Genomic DNA, 15,323 nt, shown 5'->3' on the forward strand with positions numbered 1-15,323 from the left:
TAAAGCAAGTGGATGAGGGCAGAGGTTCATTCTTGGTTAGAAAACCTTTATTATACTTGTCAGCAAGAGCTACAACCAGGCTCACCATTGAGAAAGATGTTTTCTTATACTTATTCCCAGATCGCAATTATCCAAATAGATATCTTCTTTTCAAATCTGAGATCAGTATAATGTAATTTTTGAGTTCCAAATGAATAACTTTGTCTTTCTGTATTTCCCTTTCCCACCCAAATTGGAAGTAAAAGGATATAGATCTCCCTCAACCAATTTATTTGTGGAAGGTGTTCACTGTACACACTACATGCTTTGGTTTAATTCTTAATGGGTTTCATATTTACTGTAGCTTCACTTGGGTAAGCTAGAGGTTAAAGTTTTCTAATATAAAGATGAAAAAGCATTGACTCATTCTAATATGCTATGTCTTTTTAGCTTATAGATCTTTACTTTTGACCCTTAGTGACTCTCTTGTCAGAATAGTCCTCTACCTCATCCAGAAGACAACTAACGAGTGATGATTTTCCTAAGTGGCCACACAGGGAACAATTTTATTAGTAAACATCCACATTTTAAAAATATGGCAAGTTTTACTTATAACCATTACATTCTAACTGCTTAGAAAACATCCTTTTAGATCCAGAAGACAACTAACAAGTGATGATTTTTCTAAGTGTCCACACAGGGAACAATTTTATTAGTAAACATCCACATTTTAAAAATATGGCTAGTTTTACTTATATCCATTACATTCTAACTGCTTTAAAAACATCCTTTTAGATCCTTGCCTAAGTTTCATTTTTTGCCTTCTGCTTTTTTAGGGGAATACATTTTCTTATATTTAATTTCAGTAGCTTCTAATTACCTACAGTTGGTCATTTCTCAGGGCTCTTTCAGAGCTGAACAATGGGTAAAGGAAAACATTCCTATCATTAGTGAAGCCCTATGTATACACAGGGGTCACAAAATGATAGAGTGAGCTTCAAAGAGTAGACATAGGTCACACATATAATGAGATGGTGGCAAGAAAACGGTTAACGACAACAACAACATTACATTGAAAATCTAAAACATACAGCTAAAAACATTTCAAAGATCTGGAGAATATACCAGTTCAGAGAAAATACTCCTGATACAGACATATGTGCTTGTTACAGACGTGATAAAAGACCTTATGTAGCTATATTTCAGGTTTGTTGGCTATGAATATCCACTTGTCTCAGTTTGCATAGTTACTAGAAATGTGATGCTAATTAGGCCAAGGTCACAGGTTTTATTCCTATGTGAGTTGGTTATTCAGTGTGATTGGTTGGATCAGGCATAGCAGTAGGAATCTTTCCAAAGGCTTGGCTTCCAGTACCGTGTCTGTATTTATTAGGCAAGTGACTCTGGAGAAATCTGTTAAATTCTCTGAGCCTCAGTTTCATCATCTATAACATAAAAGTCATAGTCTCTTGCCTTTCTATCTCAAAGGATTGTGAAGGAACAGGGAGATGTTATTGTTGAATGATCTCTTAAAACCTAGAAAGTATGATCCAAATGTAAATTATAATTAAAACAATTCCAGTCATACATTTCAATGTCTATTATCCTGCAAATCATGCCTCTCATTGGCAAGGATGACCAACCATCTCAGTTAACCCTAAGTAGTGAGAATCCTATGTTCCTGGGAAATGCCTAAGTTCTGGCCAAACTGAGACTGTTGATCACCTATAATGAGTAGGAGACAAGAGTTCACAGCATACCTAATTCTCAACTCGGTGGTGGTTTCCCTCTTGAATGCATGTTCATTAATAAGTTTATCATAACTTTTAGAACATCTACAGTGCAACAGCACTTTGTGAGACATTGAATATACAATAGTAAACAAAACAAATTGGGTTTCTGCCTCAGAGAAAAGTCATTCTATTCTAGCAGAGAGACATCAACAAATAAGAATATAATGGCAAGTTGGGAGAAATGTATCCAAGATAAAAATAAATAAATAAATAAATAAAAAAGAGCAGGTTTCTTTGAGAGAGAATAGAAGGGGAGAACAACTTTATGGAATAAAAGGATATGATATAAATTAAAACTGAAGCCTAAAACATTTTAAAAAGCCAACTGAAGGACACTGCAATGTATGCATGTGGTAGAGGCAGAGTGAACTCATGGAAGAGGGAAGAACATGTATATGCTAGATTATCTTTTTCAGTTTCGCATTCTTGGCATAGTAAAATACCTGTCATAAAGTAGGTGTCCAAAGACCAATTGAATGAATGAATGAATGTGCCCAGGAGTACACTCTCAATACATAGTAATTAACTCTAGAGTTTCAGTCTCTCTCACTCTTTTATGGGAGAGATCATCTGGGACACCGCAGCCTTCCTGCCATTCATGATGTCACACTAAGAGGATGTCGTTTGCCTCTACTGCCCTTTAACACTGTGTGATCCAGGGATTGAGGCACACTACCCAATGCCATCTCTGTTGGCTGTCTATATATGTCATGACGGCCTGTGCCTGATGTCTCATAGGCTACTAAAATTAGAAACCTTAGGGGAATTTTGCTGCCTTTTAATTCTATTTATTTTAAAGAATTAACAGATTTTGTAGACATATACTTGGAAGTGCTACAAATGATGTTATTCTCCGGTTTCTCTCCCACCCCCACCCCCATTTATCTCTACACTAAAACCTTTAGCTTTTCTGCCTACAAGTTTGGTTTCTGGTCTATCATGAAGCATTTTGCTTTTGTAATTAAAGAAAAAAGTTGCTACTAAATGTTTCTATCTGCCTTGAAGTCTTTCTGTTTATCACACCGTGTTCAATTACTCCATGTCCTTCATCACCAGGTTCATTTCTATTCTTCCACGAAGCAGAACAGGAGCTTTTTGAGTGTTTGTCATTGCTTTCAGCCTTGAGTTTTCTAAATGTTCTTTTTCTTTCTTTATTTTGGTAATAACTACTATTTAAAAACCTCATTAAATATAGTTACGTACATGGCTATGCTAGTTTGTAATCACCTCAAGAACATGATCAATATTTGTTTTTTCTATGTTTTATTTTTTTATTTTATTTTATTTTGAGACAGACTCTCACTCTGTCACCTAGCCTGGAGTGCAGTGGCACAATCTCGGCTCACTGCAAGCTCCACCTCCCGGGTTCTCGCTATTCTCCTGCCTCAGCCTCCCAAGCAGCTGGGACTACAGGTGCCTGTCACTACGCCCAGCTAATTTATTTATTTATTTATTTATTTATTTATTTATTTATTTATTTATTGTATTTTTTAGTAGAGACAGGGTTTCACCGTGTTAGCCAGGGTGGTCTCGATCTCCTGACCTCATGATCTATCCGCCTCAGCCTCCCAAAGTGCTGGGATAACAGGCGTGAGCCACCTCACCCACCCCTTGTTTTTTCTTTAAACTAAGGCTCCTTCTCTCGCTCTTCTCTCTCATCCATAGCCATGCCATGCATATGGTGGTATTAAATAAATAAATATCTGTTCAATGAAAAAAAAATGCTTTTAGGTGATACAAACAAATGTGGAAATATTTTGAGAATAATTGAAAGCAGAGAATTGAAGTTTAGGGGAGAAAAGAGGGGGACCTCTAACTGGGTAAAACATATAAGTGGACATTTTTGCCGTCTGACATCTAGTAAGATAAAGGTAATTAATTAGGCAAAGGACACTGTGGCCATGCATCAACCAGCACTCTCACTTATCAAAGAAGTGTTCAGCTAGTCTTGAATAAGAGGAATTGTCATCAAGTCAAATTGTTCCAGTATGTTCTGGGGTGTTCTTGTTTGAAGTCATCATTCTTGGAGATAAAACTGGCAAATCCTATGTTTAAAGAAAAAGGTAGGGTTATTGCAAGCTATGTGGTGTTTCTCTTGAAGCAGCCTCCCCAAATGGACTAGCGTCTGAAGAAGCTCAATTATTCTGTGCACAGTGGTAATCCCTTATTCTTGGAGGATAGTTGCCAAGACCCCCAGTGAATGCCTGAAACCATGGATAGTATCAAACTCTATATACAGATTTTTCCTACCGATAAATGCCCATGATAATGTTTGATGTATAAATTCAGTACAGTAAGATATTAACAACAATAATAACAAAATAGAACAAACATAACAATATACTGTACTAAAAGTTATGTGAATGGGGTCTCTCTTTCCTTTTCTCCCTTTTTCTCTCCCTCTCTCTTTCTCTCTCTCAAAATATGGTACTGTACTCACCCATTTTCTGACTGCAGTTGACCACAGGTAACTGAAATCTTGGAAGGCGAAACCACAAATAAGGGCAACCACTGTATTCAGATGCCACCAATAGTAATCAGAAGGGTAGAATTAACAAAATCACAGGCTTTAAAATCATGATGTCAGCACATAGGTTACTTTATCTAATTTGACTGTTCATCTAATCATATCAATTACCATAATCCAATCAGATGACTGTATCTAATAGATTGGGAGATCCTGTTTTAGTTTTGCATTTATAGATTGGATGAAATGATGGAGTAAATCTTTGTTTGGATTACTAACTTTGCTGACAGGTGAACAGGACAGCCACTTTGAGAGCTACAGCCTGACCTACACCCTCTCTTCCAGCCCCCACATCTCTCCGTTATCATAGGATGAACACTTTTCACTGTATTGAAGTCTAATGGAGGAATTTTCCTTTCTACAATATATACTTTTCTAATGTTTGATTATTAAAATAATACATATGCACATATGTATTCCATTTTTTGTACATTTCTGGAAATAATCTTATCTTATATGTTTTAAATGTTAGAGTAAATATTGAGCAATTAATGTGCATGTGTCATTTTAAGAAGGAAAAAACAGAATTTTTTTTTTTTTTTTTTTTTTTTTGAGACGAAATCTGGCTGTATCACCCAAGCTGGAGTGCAGTGGCACTGGCTCGGCTCACTGCAAGCTCTGCCTCCGGGGTGCGCGCCATTCTCCTGCCTCAGCCTCCCGCGTAGCTGGGACTACAGGCGCTCACCCCCACGCCCAGATAATTTTTTAAATATTTTTAAGACAGACAGGGTTTCACCGTGTTAGCCAGGAGATACCAATCAATCTCCTGACCTCGTGATCTGCCCACCTCGGCCTCCCAAAGTGCTCGGATTACAGGTGTGAGTCACTGCACCCGGCAAAAAATAGAAAATGTTTTAAAGAAAGGAGCTCATTATCGGAAAATATTTATTTAGAAAAACCTAGATTCTCAATTTTTTAAATAATCGATTACTGCTTCCTCCTTTTGTAGACACCACATTTAGAAAAAGCCTGGACACCACCAGATAATAAAGTGGTTTTTTTTTTCATTTTTTTAATTAATTTTACATATATGAATCAGAAATTCTGGTAAGCATGAAATATCTAGAGTTACCATTAAATTGCCGCAATTCCTGCCAATTGCAAGAAACAGTCTTATTTATAACACATATTATTAGTCAATAAGTGTTCGTTAAATGTTAGGATAGAAAAATAATAAGATTGCTAAAATGTGTTGATAGAAACAGTTAGTGTAATTTCTCTTAAAGAACCATTTTATCCAAGCAGCTATTTTAAACAGTACTCTTATTTTAATTTTATTTCAGAGTCCACAGTCAGCAGCCAGTTGTATTTTTTATGAACTAAAGACACAATGTGTATCCCACTTATTTTTTCATACTTAGCTATATAGTGCTTTGTAAATAATTTATGCTTCTTTATGCATGTATGTATGGTTGATTCATTTGTTTGTCTACTTATTTTATCCATCCAAAGATCCTTCAGTGGTAGGCATGGCATTAGCACAGAACGGTCAGTAGAATAAGACTCAGCATATCCTATAGGAAAATAAGACACAGATTTGTCCTAGAGGGACTCAAAGTTTAGCAGGGATCATGGTCGCTGAAATACGGTAGATCACAACCTCACACTGTCATCCAGAGTGGAAGACAGTGGCAGTCTCCACCTCCCAGCCTCAAGCAATCCTCCCACCACAGCCTCCTAAGTAGCAGGGACTACAGGCAACGGCCAGTTGATGTTTGTATTTTTTATAGCGATGAGGTTTCACCATATTGTCCCGGTTGGTCTCGAACTTCTGGGCTCAAGAGATCATCCCACCTCAGTCTCCCAATGTGCTGGGATTACAGGCATGAGCCACAGTGCTCTGACAAGCATTGCAGATATTAACTTGCATAAGGCTAACAACTTTATATGATAAACTTTTATTTATTTGCTTTTCCTTCTCAAGACTTGTTCCCGTAAGTAGTTAAGATAAAAATGAGATTAAACAGAAACATTAAGTATCCTCTACTTGGATCTATCACAGAGTAGTCATTTATTTAAAAAAATAGTTAGATTCTGGTAAATATTAAACATATTAGCCTAATCAGCTACCTCTTACTCTAGTAAATAATTAACACTTCTCTTCGTGCTTACAGAAGGAAATGCCACAGCTCCTTTTGCTTGTAGAAAATCAGTCTTCCGTTGAGAAAGTGCCTTTTTAAGGTAAAACACTGCTTGTATTTGAATGGAATGGGGGCATCTTTAAGGAAACCTATTGCAGATTGGTTAAGGACTTGTGCTTTTCAGTCAAGACTTAATAACTATATACGTAGGCCGAAAGAACAACTTGGGTTCTAGAGTTAAGCTGAGGGCACAAAAGGGATACCGAGTTCCCAGACTCTTAAGGCCATTTAGGATATCACGTTCTGAGAACAAATGTAATTTCAGGTCATGGTTAAAAACCCAAGAGTGGCATTCTTTCATTTAGCACTTCCCTTACCTGTTTTAACTCCTCAACTTTGTGAACTTCCTTCATTTATTGGCTCTTTTATCCCAGCCTAAACTGTTGTGTTCAGGGGTATATGTAAATATGTATGTGTGTGTACATATATAAACATATAAATACTTATATTTTTAAATATATTAAAATTTTAAGTGACTTCTTGTCTCTTTCTATAACCAGATCTAGACTTGGAAATTAATTAATCACAGTTAAAATAATTTGTGCAAGGCATAATGCCTAGGGTACAACATGGATTCTTCTCACAAAACCATTACAACTACTCTGTGTGGGCTGAAACAGTATATTCTCATTTACAGATGAAAAAATGGACTAGCCCAAGGTTTTAGAGGAAATCTATGATAGTGCTGATGATCTGAAATCTATTGCCATTGCTCACTTTAGCTGAGAGTAATTGAAAGACAAACTTTTGTTTGCTTTACAAAAGTGTATTCAATCTGGGAAAACTGATTGCAAAGAAACGTAAAAAATAAAAATGGGAATAAATTTAAAGTGTGTCTAATTATTGGTACTTTGGTACTGCTTTCTTTATATATCAAGATAATACATGCTACCCCTTCTGGCTAGAATGCCCTTCCCTCCCAATACTTTACCAGGCTAAATTTCTTACTAATTTTTCAAGTCTCAGCTCAGGATTGCTTCCCTGAAGAAGACATCTGTGGAAGCCAGACTGGGTCAATTTCTTCCATAACACCCTGCACACAGCTGTTTCTTAAGTACTTTTCACTGTGGAAGAATTGGATATTGATTTCTTGTATGGTCAGCTCCTAACATAGACCTATCATAGAATAAATATTTGTTGAATGAATGCATGATTGAGTTCCCTACATATCAAGTTGTTCTAAAACAGATTAGAATTATATGTCAGGTATGCAAAGTGTTGCAGCAACAGATGAAGGAGTGAGAACATAGTATATAGCAAAAAAGGATAGAGCTGATCCATGAGGCAAAATAGTTTGAAGAGATCAAATATGTTCATAGAAAAAAAGGATGTATTTAGAAAACTGAAAGAGCCCAAGAAAGACAATTGAACATGTAATTGCTGAGAGTATGCAGAGTAAAATGGAGATGAAGATGAAGTTAAACTGAAGATATTTCATGGAGCAAATTCTGAATCCCCAAATTCCCTCTTCTTATGCAACCACGTGCTTTGGAACTAACGTTGATCGTAGAGTTAAATTGTGTTCTTAACCCGTTCTGCAGCCAGAAGCAGATGGGATATTGTGTCTTTTATAGTAGTATGGAAATAATTATGAATACGCTAAACATTAGTTCACCGAGTATTTTCTTCCTTCATTAGAGAAGAAAATTACCCCATTTATAGAATGTTTCATTTCCTTTTCCACAGAGCTAATCACTAAAGCATAGGTCTTACTGACATGGCGATTATTTCGGAACAATAAGAAGAAAGCTACATAGCACATTATCTAAATTATTGAATACTTACAAAATCAAGGTAGAGGTCAGAAGTAGAATAGAATATTTTTCCAGCTGTATAGGAAGACATATTATCAAGGTTTTTATACAATGATGTTATGAGAAGATGTCAGGCCATAGAAAGTGACCTGGGCTTGATCTTCCTTATCTTCTCTATCTTGGACTCTTACCATGAGGACACTGAACAAAGTGATCTTGAAGGTCACCCTCACCTGTAAAATCTATGCACTATCCTGCTTTTTGATATGTCTTTCTCCAATTACTTGTGCTTTAGTTATTTTCTTGATCATCAGTGATCAACATCTATGATGGCCTAACACTCTTTAATCATTTAATTTGAATTCTTGTTAGCAGTTCCTGGGTGCGAATGGTTAAAAGAATAGGCTTTGGAAAGGTTGAATGGTACATTCACTGGAATTTGCCAATTTACCAACTGTGTGAACTCGGTTAAGCTTCTCAACTTCTACTAGCCCAGATTTCCTCATTTGTACATTGGGGTTAATGATAGAACCATGCTTATAGGGTTGTGGTAAGTATTAAATGAGATAATGCATGTAAAGTAATAGCCATTTATTGACTAATAATAAGTATTATTTTTGTTACTTTTGTGGGAAAATATGTTCAAAGTTTCAGATATTTGGATTTTTGTGTGTGTAAATTTCATTTATTTACTTGTTCTTTCCTATTATCCCTGAATAAAACAAGAGGTTACTTAAAAAATAAAATTCAATGGGTTGATGACTCTAAGAAACACACGTGCAGTCTAATTGCTTTATACACCCTACAGTGTTTTTTTTTTTTTTTTTATGCCAAGACCCCAATTAACTTCAGCTGAATACCTGTGAAGTATAAGTCTCTACTAATTATGAATAAAACAATTGGGTATGACACAAATGTATCATTGAATAAATCATGTTTTCTTCCAGTTGACTCAAATCCCTGGCAGCACATAGCCATAACAACAGGCAGGCATGTTGTTACTTTGCTTTTAAGGTGATTCCAAGATCTCGACCGTCTGCTTTGAATGGCAAACTGTAGACATTCTCATAAATTAATGTGTGAACTTTGTTGCTTGGCTAAATTATGTTTATCCTGAACTGTATCTGTAGCTTCTTTGTTTTTTTCTGTGGCGATGGCTTGTATTAGTAATGTTATGCTGCAAAAGGAATTCTTCTAGGAGGAAACTATTTGTTGTTTTGGTAAAGGCAGTTCATGATCCTGAGACAATTTTATAGATAACATGAGTTTTATGAATTATTTTATTCACAGTTATGATTTCCTAAATAGGATATAAAATGTGAAATCCTGTAAAAAGTAGAAAACCAAAGTCACTTGTTCTCTCTTTAGAGTTAATGTCTGAGTTTGTTAAGGATTGGAACTAATATTATGAAAATTCTTTCTATGTACCGGGTACTATATATATGTTATTTATTATTTACAACTACAACCTTGGCCAGTTAAGTTGCTTACATTTTGAATTTATCGATGTTTATATTGACACTCAAAGAAATTAGGATAATCTATCCAAGATCACACAAGTACATAAGCAAGCATGCATTTGAACCCAGGTTAGTTTTATTCCAGAATATGTGTTTTTAATATACAACAATGGTATACCATGGTATATTGGTGTTTCCATTATACCACAATGGCAAGTATTATGCACTCATGGAGGTCTATCACGGTCCCTGAAATCCAGACTTCCTGTAAGTGTAAATTTTACTGGATGTAAATTATGCATTCATCCTGTAAAATGCTTATGTATTAAATAACTGTAATATAGGGTTAAACACATAGAATAATCCTACAGTAAATTTTCAAAGAAAGAATGTAAGGAAAATCTGTGAAAAGAGATGTTTGATTCCAAAGTAGACAGCCAATTCAGAGTGGATCAAATGAGGCTGATTAAGTGAAGAGACTTCTTATTCATTCATTGGATAACTGTCATTCCTTCATTTTCAGCCTTACTCTGTGACAATAATTGAGCTGGGTGCCAGGGGTACCAGAGTAATCAAAAGCTAGAATAGTCCTCATACTGTAATTTCTTAGGATCTTATTGTGGAGATATATTAATAAATAAAATTATGAAATTACATATACTTACTGTGATCTGGGTTTTAATGGAAAAATATGAGGGACTATTAAAATTATAAAATGGAGATGTGGACACATCTTTGCTACAAGAGAACCAATTTAAAATCATTATGAAAACACAAAAGAATTTTACCTATTATGTATATTTGAATATTCAGGTTTGTAATGAAGATGTAATAATGATATGGATAAATTCATATAATTGAGATTTTTTTAATCCTTATAAATACAAATATTTTCCTAATTTCATTTATGATTTATTAGAATGTTGAGATTATAGATTTTTTCTCTTTTTTGTTTTTTATTTTTAAAATATATGTGTAGTTACATGACATTTTTTAAGTAGATGTAAAATGATCTCACATATTAAGACATTTCCTAAGAACTCTGACTGAATCTTGGGAAACACTGTGGGGTGAATGTGTGGGTATGTTGTGGGGGTGTAATTAATTTTTTTCTTTCTTGTTTTGGGCTAAATGAACTTTGTACTCCTGATATGCCTGATCTTCAGTTTTGAAGGTGAGGAGCTACAGCTGCAACTTAGCTGCAATGATCTCCTTTCATGGTTTCTGGCTCATAGACTTGATTAAAAGGAAAATTGAAAATGTATCCAACCTTGAATTAATGCCTACAAGATTAGGGCAAGGCTATGGAACTCAAACTTTCAAGGCACTAGCTTGTTTCTGTTTTTGCTAAGTAATCAGAGTACAAAATAGAAATGAAAATTATTTCATTGATCATTTATTTGCAATCCTTTCAACCCAGGTTCAGATGCATTTTTGTGTGATGAGACATTTTCAGTGATATATCTTAAATTATATATGAACATATATATCTATGTGTATATATATATACACATACATGCAGTCATATGCGTGTGTGTATATATATATAATGTTTTTTCTGGAATGACATAAATCTTAAAATATATTTTATCTTATCTTATTAGAAAAGATAATTTCCTTATCTTATTTCCTTATCTTATTAGAAAAGCAATACTGTAACATGTTTACTATAGGAATTTTTTTAATGCTATAAATAAAAAGGAGACACTAATAACCATCTATAGTACCAAGGCATAAAGATAAACCATGTTTCTGTTTTTGTGCATGTCCTTCCAGTATTTATCCTACATATAAATATATATTCTACTATATATACACACACATATATATTCTACTATATATACACACAATAAATATATATACATGTATTTATTTTATAAGTATAAGGTAATATTTTATGATCTTATTTTCCTACTTATAATGATATTTTTCAGTATCTTTTAATGGCTATTTAACATCCTGCCATATCAATATCCTGCCATATCAACATCCTATATTAATCAATTAATCCCTTAGGTGAGACATCCCATTATTTCCACTTTTTTGCTGTTACATACAGTGCCACGATAAACTCCTCACAGAGAAATCTTGAAGTCCCAACTTGAAGATGGAGTTTTGATTTCACTGCATAAATAAGTTATAGAACTACATGGGCTAGAAAAAAGAATCCCCAAGTCTAATTCCCTTCCCTCTTTCCATATATGCACTCAAACCATCTTCAAACTGGCTTCTAGGGTAGCTTAAAAAATAAGCTGAATTACTTTAAATAATGTGCATGACAACGGGACCTTAAATGAAAATTATATAACTACTGACTATATAATTTTGATTCTTTTTTTCATATTGTTGCCGGGTGTAACTTAACTTAAAAAAATACAAATACATTAAAGCCCATTTGCTCTTGAACATTCCATGACTACCTTGAAGTTATTACTACTGTATACACTAGATATACTCTATACACTAGAAGATTGCAAAATGAAGACAGAACATAAGTGACAGAGCCTTTCAGAATGTTACTATTACTGGGGTAATGATAAATGCTTTATGAATGCTAGCTTCCTCTCTCCTCCAGCAAATATGCATTCTCTCCTGTCTATGTCAGATTTCGTTGACCAGCATTACTGACTGAAAAGTGGTAGAATTACTTTTCTTTTATTGTTATTTTTTATGACTGTGAATGTAAATCTATTGTATATGGCCCAACTGAAAAAGTAACATTGAAGAAGAAAACAAAGTAGGGTTTTTTTTGTTGTTGTTGTTTTTATGTGTGTGACGTTAAAGCACTGAAAGTTGATTGCAGACTCTGCCTCACTTTGTTTACTCTTCCCTCATGGGGTTAATATACAGGGCCAGGGCTAATGAGTTAGTTATATGGCCAAATAATGATAGCCTGTGGCAAGAGGAACGGGAGTTGACGTCCTGACATTTATTTTCAAAATAGTTGAACATTTTCCAGGCACATTTTGTCGGTTCTACTGACAAAAGTTCTTCTGTTAGTCATCTAGACTAAAATTTTCTCAACATGACATAATTGAGGATCCACCTTAAAACTTTGAAAAATAAAGATCTTTTCAAATTCAGATTGACTTTCTGACTCTCTCTGTTTTTACTTTGTGAAGACACTGAGCTTGAAATGAATGTAGTTCTTTTTGTGAGTATAAAAAAGTTGAAGAGCAAAGAAGATCCTTTAGCAGCTGCTGTTAAATAGATTGATATTTTAAAATTTGAAATAAAAGTGACTACATAAAATTGTATTTGTTCATGTCTTACAATTTTAATATTTAATATTTTGTACTGATAAACTAACAGCTGACAGAGAGGGTTATTTAAAAAAAAAAAAAGGATCCCAGGTTTTAAGCCTAAGCAACTGACATTTTAGCTTAGCAAAGCTGTTAAGCATTTTAGATAGTGAACTGGAATCAAGGTTTTTCTGAAAGGGATAGTTTGGTGTGTACATGAGGACATCATAACAGAAGGGTCCAATAAAGTGTGCCACAGAAGATCAAGGGCCTGTCCACTAGGCTGAGAGCCAAAGAAAGTCAATGAAGAACTTGGCATTAAGGAAGTCACATGAGGCTTGTCATGGTAGCTCACACCTATAATCTCAGCACTTTGAGAGGCCAAGGTGGGAGGATCACTTGAGCCCAGGAGTTTCAGACTAGCTTAGGCAACATGGCGAGACCCCATCTCCACAAAAAATACAAAAATTAGTTGGGTGCGGTGGTGCATGCCTGTAGTTCCAGCTTCTTGGGAGGCTGAGGAGGGAGGATCCTTTAAGCCCAGGAGGTCGAGGCTGCCCTGTACTCCAGCCTGGGTGACAGATTAAGACCTTGTCTCAAAAAAAAAAAAAAGAAGAGAAAGAAAGAAAGAAAGAAAGGAAAGAAGGAAGGAGGAGGAAGGAAGGAAGGAAAGAAGGAAGGAAGGAAAGGAAGGAAGGAAGGAAGGAAGGAAGGAAGGAGAGGAACGAAGAAAAGGAAAGAAGAAAGAAAGAAAGAAGAGAAAGAAAAAGAAAGAAAGAAAGAAAAGAAAAAGAAAGAAAGAAAGAAAAAGATATATATAGATAAAAAGAGAAGAGAAAGAAAGAGAAGAAGAAGGAAAGAAAGAAAGAAAAAAGAAAGAAAACCGCGCAAGAAAGAAACATCCGAAAAAAGATCCCTACCTAAGAAACGAAAGGAAAGAAAGGAAGGAAGGAAGGAAGAAGGAAGGACAGACGGAAGGAATGGAAGGAAAGCGGAAGGAAGGAAGGAAGGAAGGAAGGAAGGAAGGAAGGAAGGAAGGAAGGGAGGAAGGAGAAACAGAAAATTGCATGGTCAAGTTGTGAGGAGGGTGGTGGACCGAGGTGATAAAACCTAGAAAGAGAGATAAACTAAAATGCAATTGGAGCATTCTAGGTGAAAAAATAATCAAGGTTCTTACCATAGTTCCAAAAAGAAATAGACGGAATTTAGGGTTATGTAGTTTAATTCTTTTTTAAAAATGCAAAAGAGTTGGGATTTGGAGGCACTTGAGTTAAAATGAACATCTGACCCAAATAATTGAGTTGCATTGTGTAGAATGCAGACCCAATCTATACTGACATTTTGTTTTTAATCATGTGACAAAAGCTCTTTTTTATACACATTTATTCTCTAAATTTACCCATAATCTTTTCATTTTTGAAACTTAGAACAGAATTTGGATGATGTATGGTAATCCATCAACTTGGGACGAGATGGAGAAATTATACGTGTATTCTAATCTTTTCCTCACATACTATTTGACCATTTGCTTTCAATATAACTTTAGCATATTTACTTTATATGATTTAGTGAGCCATATGTCTTCACCAGAAGAAAACTAAAACAAAATTAAAATTAAAAGTATAATGTAATGACACCCAATTTCATCTTTTTCTGAATTGATTGTAGGGATTTATTATCTCAGTATTTTTGACACTGAAAGATATCTATAACTGCTTTTAAATTTTTTGTGTCTCTCTGAATTACTTTCAAAGCAAAGTCTTTTCCTAAGAAAGACCAGATGTGGATCTAGATCTAAATCTAGGTATGTCTTTGAAGAGTTCTCTATTTGGGCCCCTTCTTCCTAATATCTAGCTCAGAGTAAGGTCTCTGGGAAAGAATCAAGCTTGACAATTTCCATGGTGACATCATTCCTTCTCGAAAAACCTTCATGAAAAAAAGTGTCCTTGAAGCCAACTCCATGGTAAGCTTGGAAAAAAAACAGAGGCTGAGCTACTTAAATAATGAAGCAAGGTCATCCTCTGTTTCCTTAGAAAATGTTTTTATTACTCTGAAAGGAACTTTGGAATTGAATCAGAAAATGAATTGCAGCCCCTCCCAGCTTAGAAGTTGTGTTTAGATTATTAAAAAGACTTAGCTAGTGTTAGTGAAATTAGAATGGGGAATATGCAGTGCCAGTTCAATATAAAATCTATATAAGTTGCCATAAGTAAATCATATATTAATACTTACTTGCATATCTTGTATGATTTATATATATTACATATATTATTAGAATAGCGACATTAGAAAGTGATCTAGCCTCAATAGTTGTGGAAGAATCAGATGCAGATTTTAGTATGAAATGATTTAATCATGTGTGCATTCTCAAAGTTTTGTTTTCCATATCCCCTCCTTATATTGTCCTAATTTGTTTGAAAAGTACAT

General features: G+C 34.8%; 1 long non-coding RNA gene across 4 annotated transcripts in view; it reads right to left on the minus strand.

Annotated features, from left to right (window-relative positions):
- LOC115900087 overlaps nucleotides 1–15,323 on the minus strand; it is a 189,805-nt gene that overhangs the window by 112,337 nt on the left and 62,145 nt on the right. For 2 of the 4 annotated variants that reach the window (XR_004059766.1, XR_004059767.1), the window contains one exon: nucleotides 3,300–3,817. The exons of the other annotated variants lie outside the window; for them this stretch is intronic. This is a non-coding gene — a long non-coding RNA (uncharacterized LOC115900087). Of the gene's footprint in view, nucleotides 1–3,299; nucleotides 3,818–15,323 lie in introns of those variants that run through there. 4 annotated transcript variants of the gene reach the window in all.

Source organism: Rhinopithecus roxellana, chromosome 10 (genome assembly GCF_007565055.1).
Source record: "Rhinopithecus roxellana isolate Shanxi Qingling chromosome 10, ASM756505v1, whole genome shotgun sequence".
In the NCBI taxonomy this organism is placed as follows: Eukaryota; Metazoa; Chordata; class Mammalia; order Primates; family Cercopithecidae; genus Rhinopithecus; species Rhinopithecus roxellana.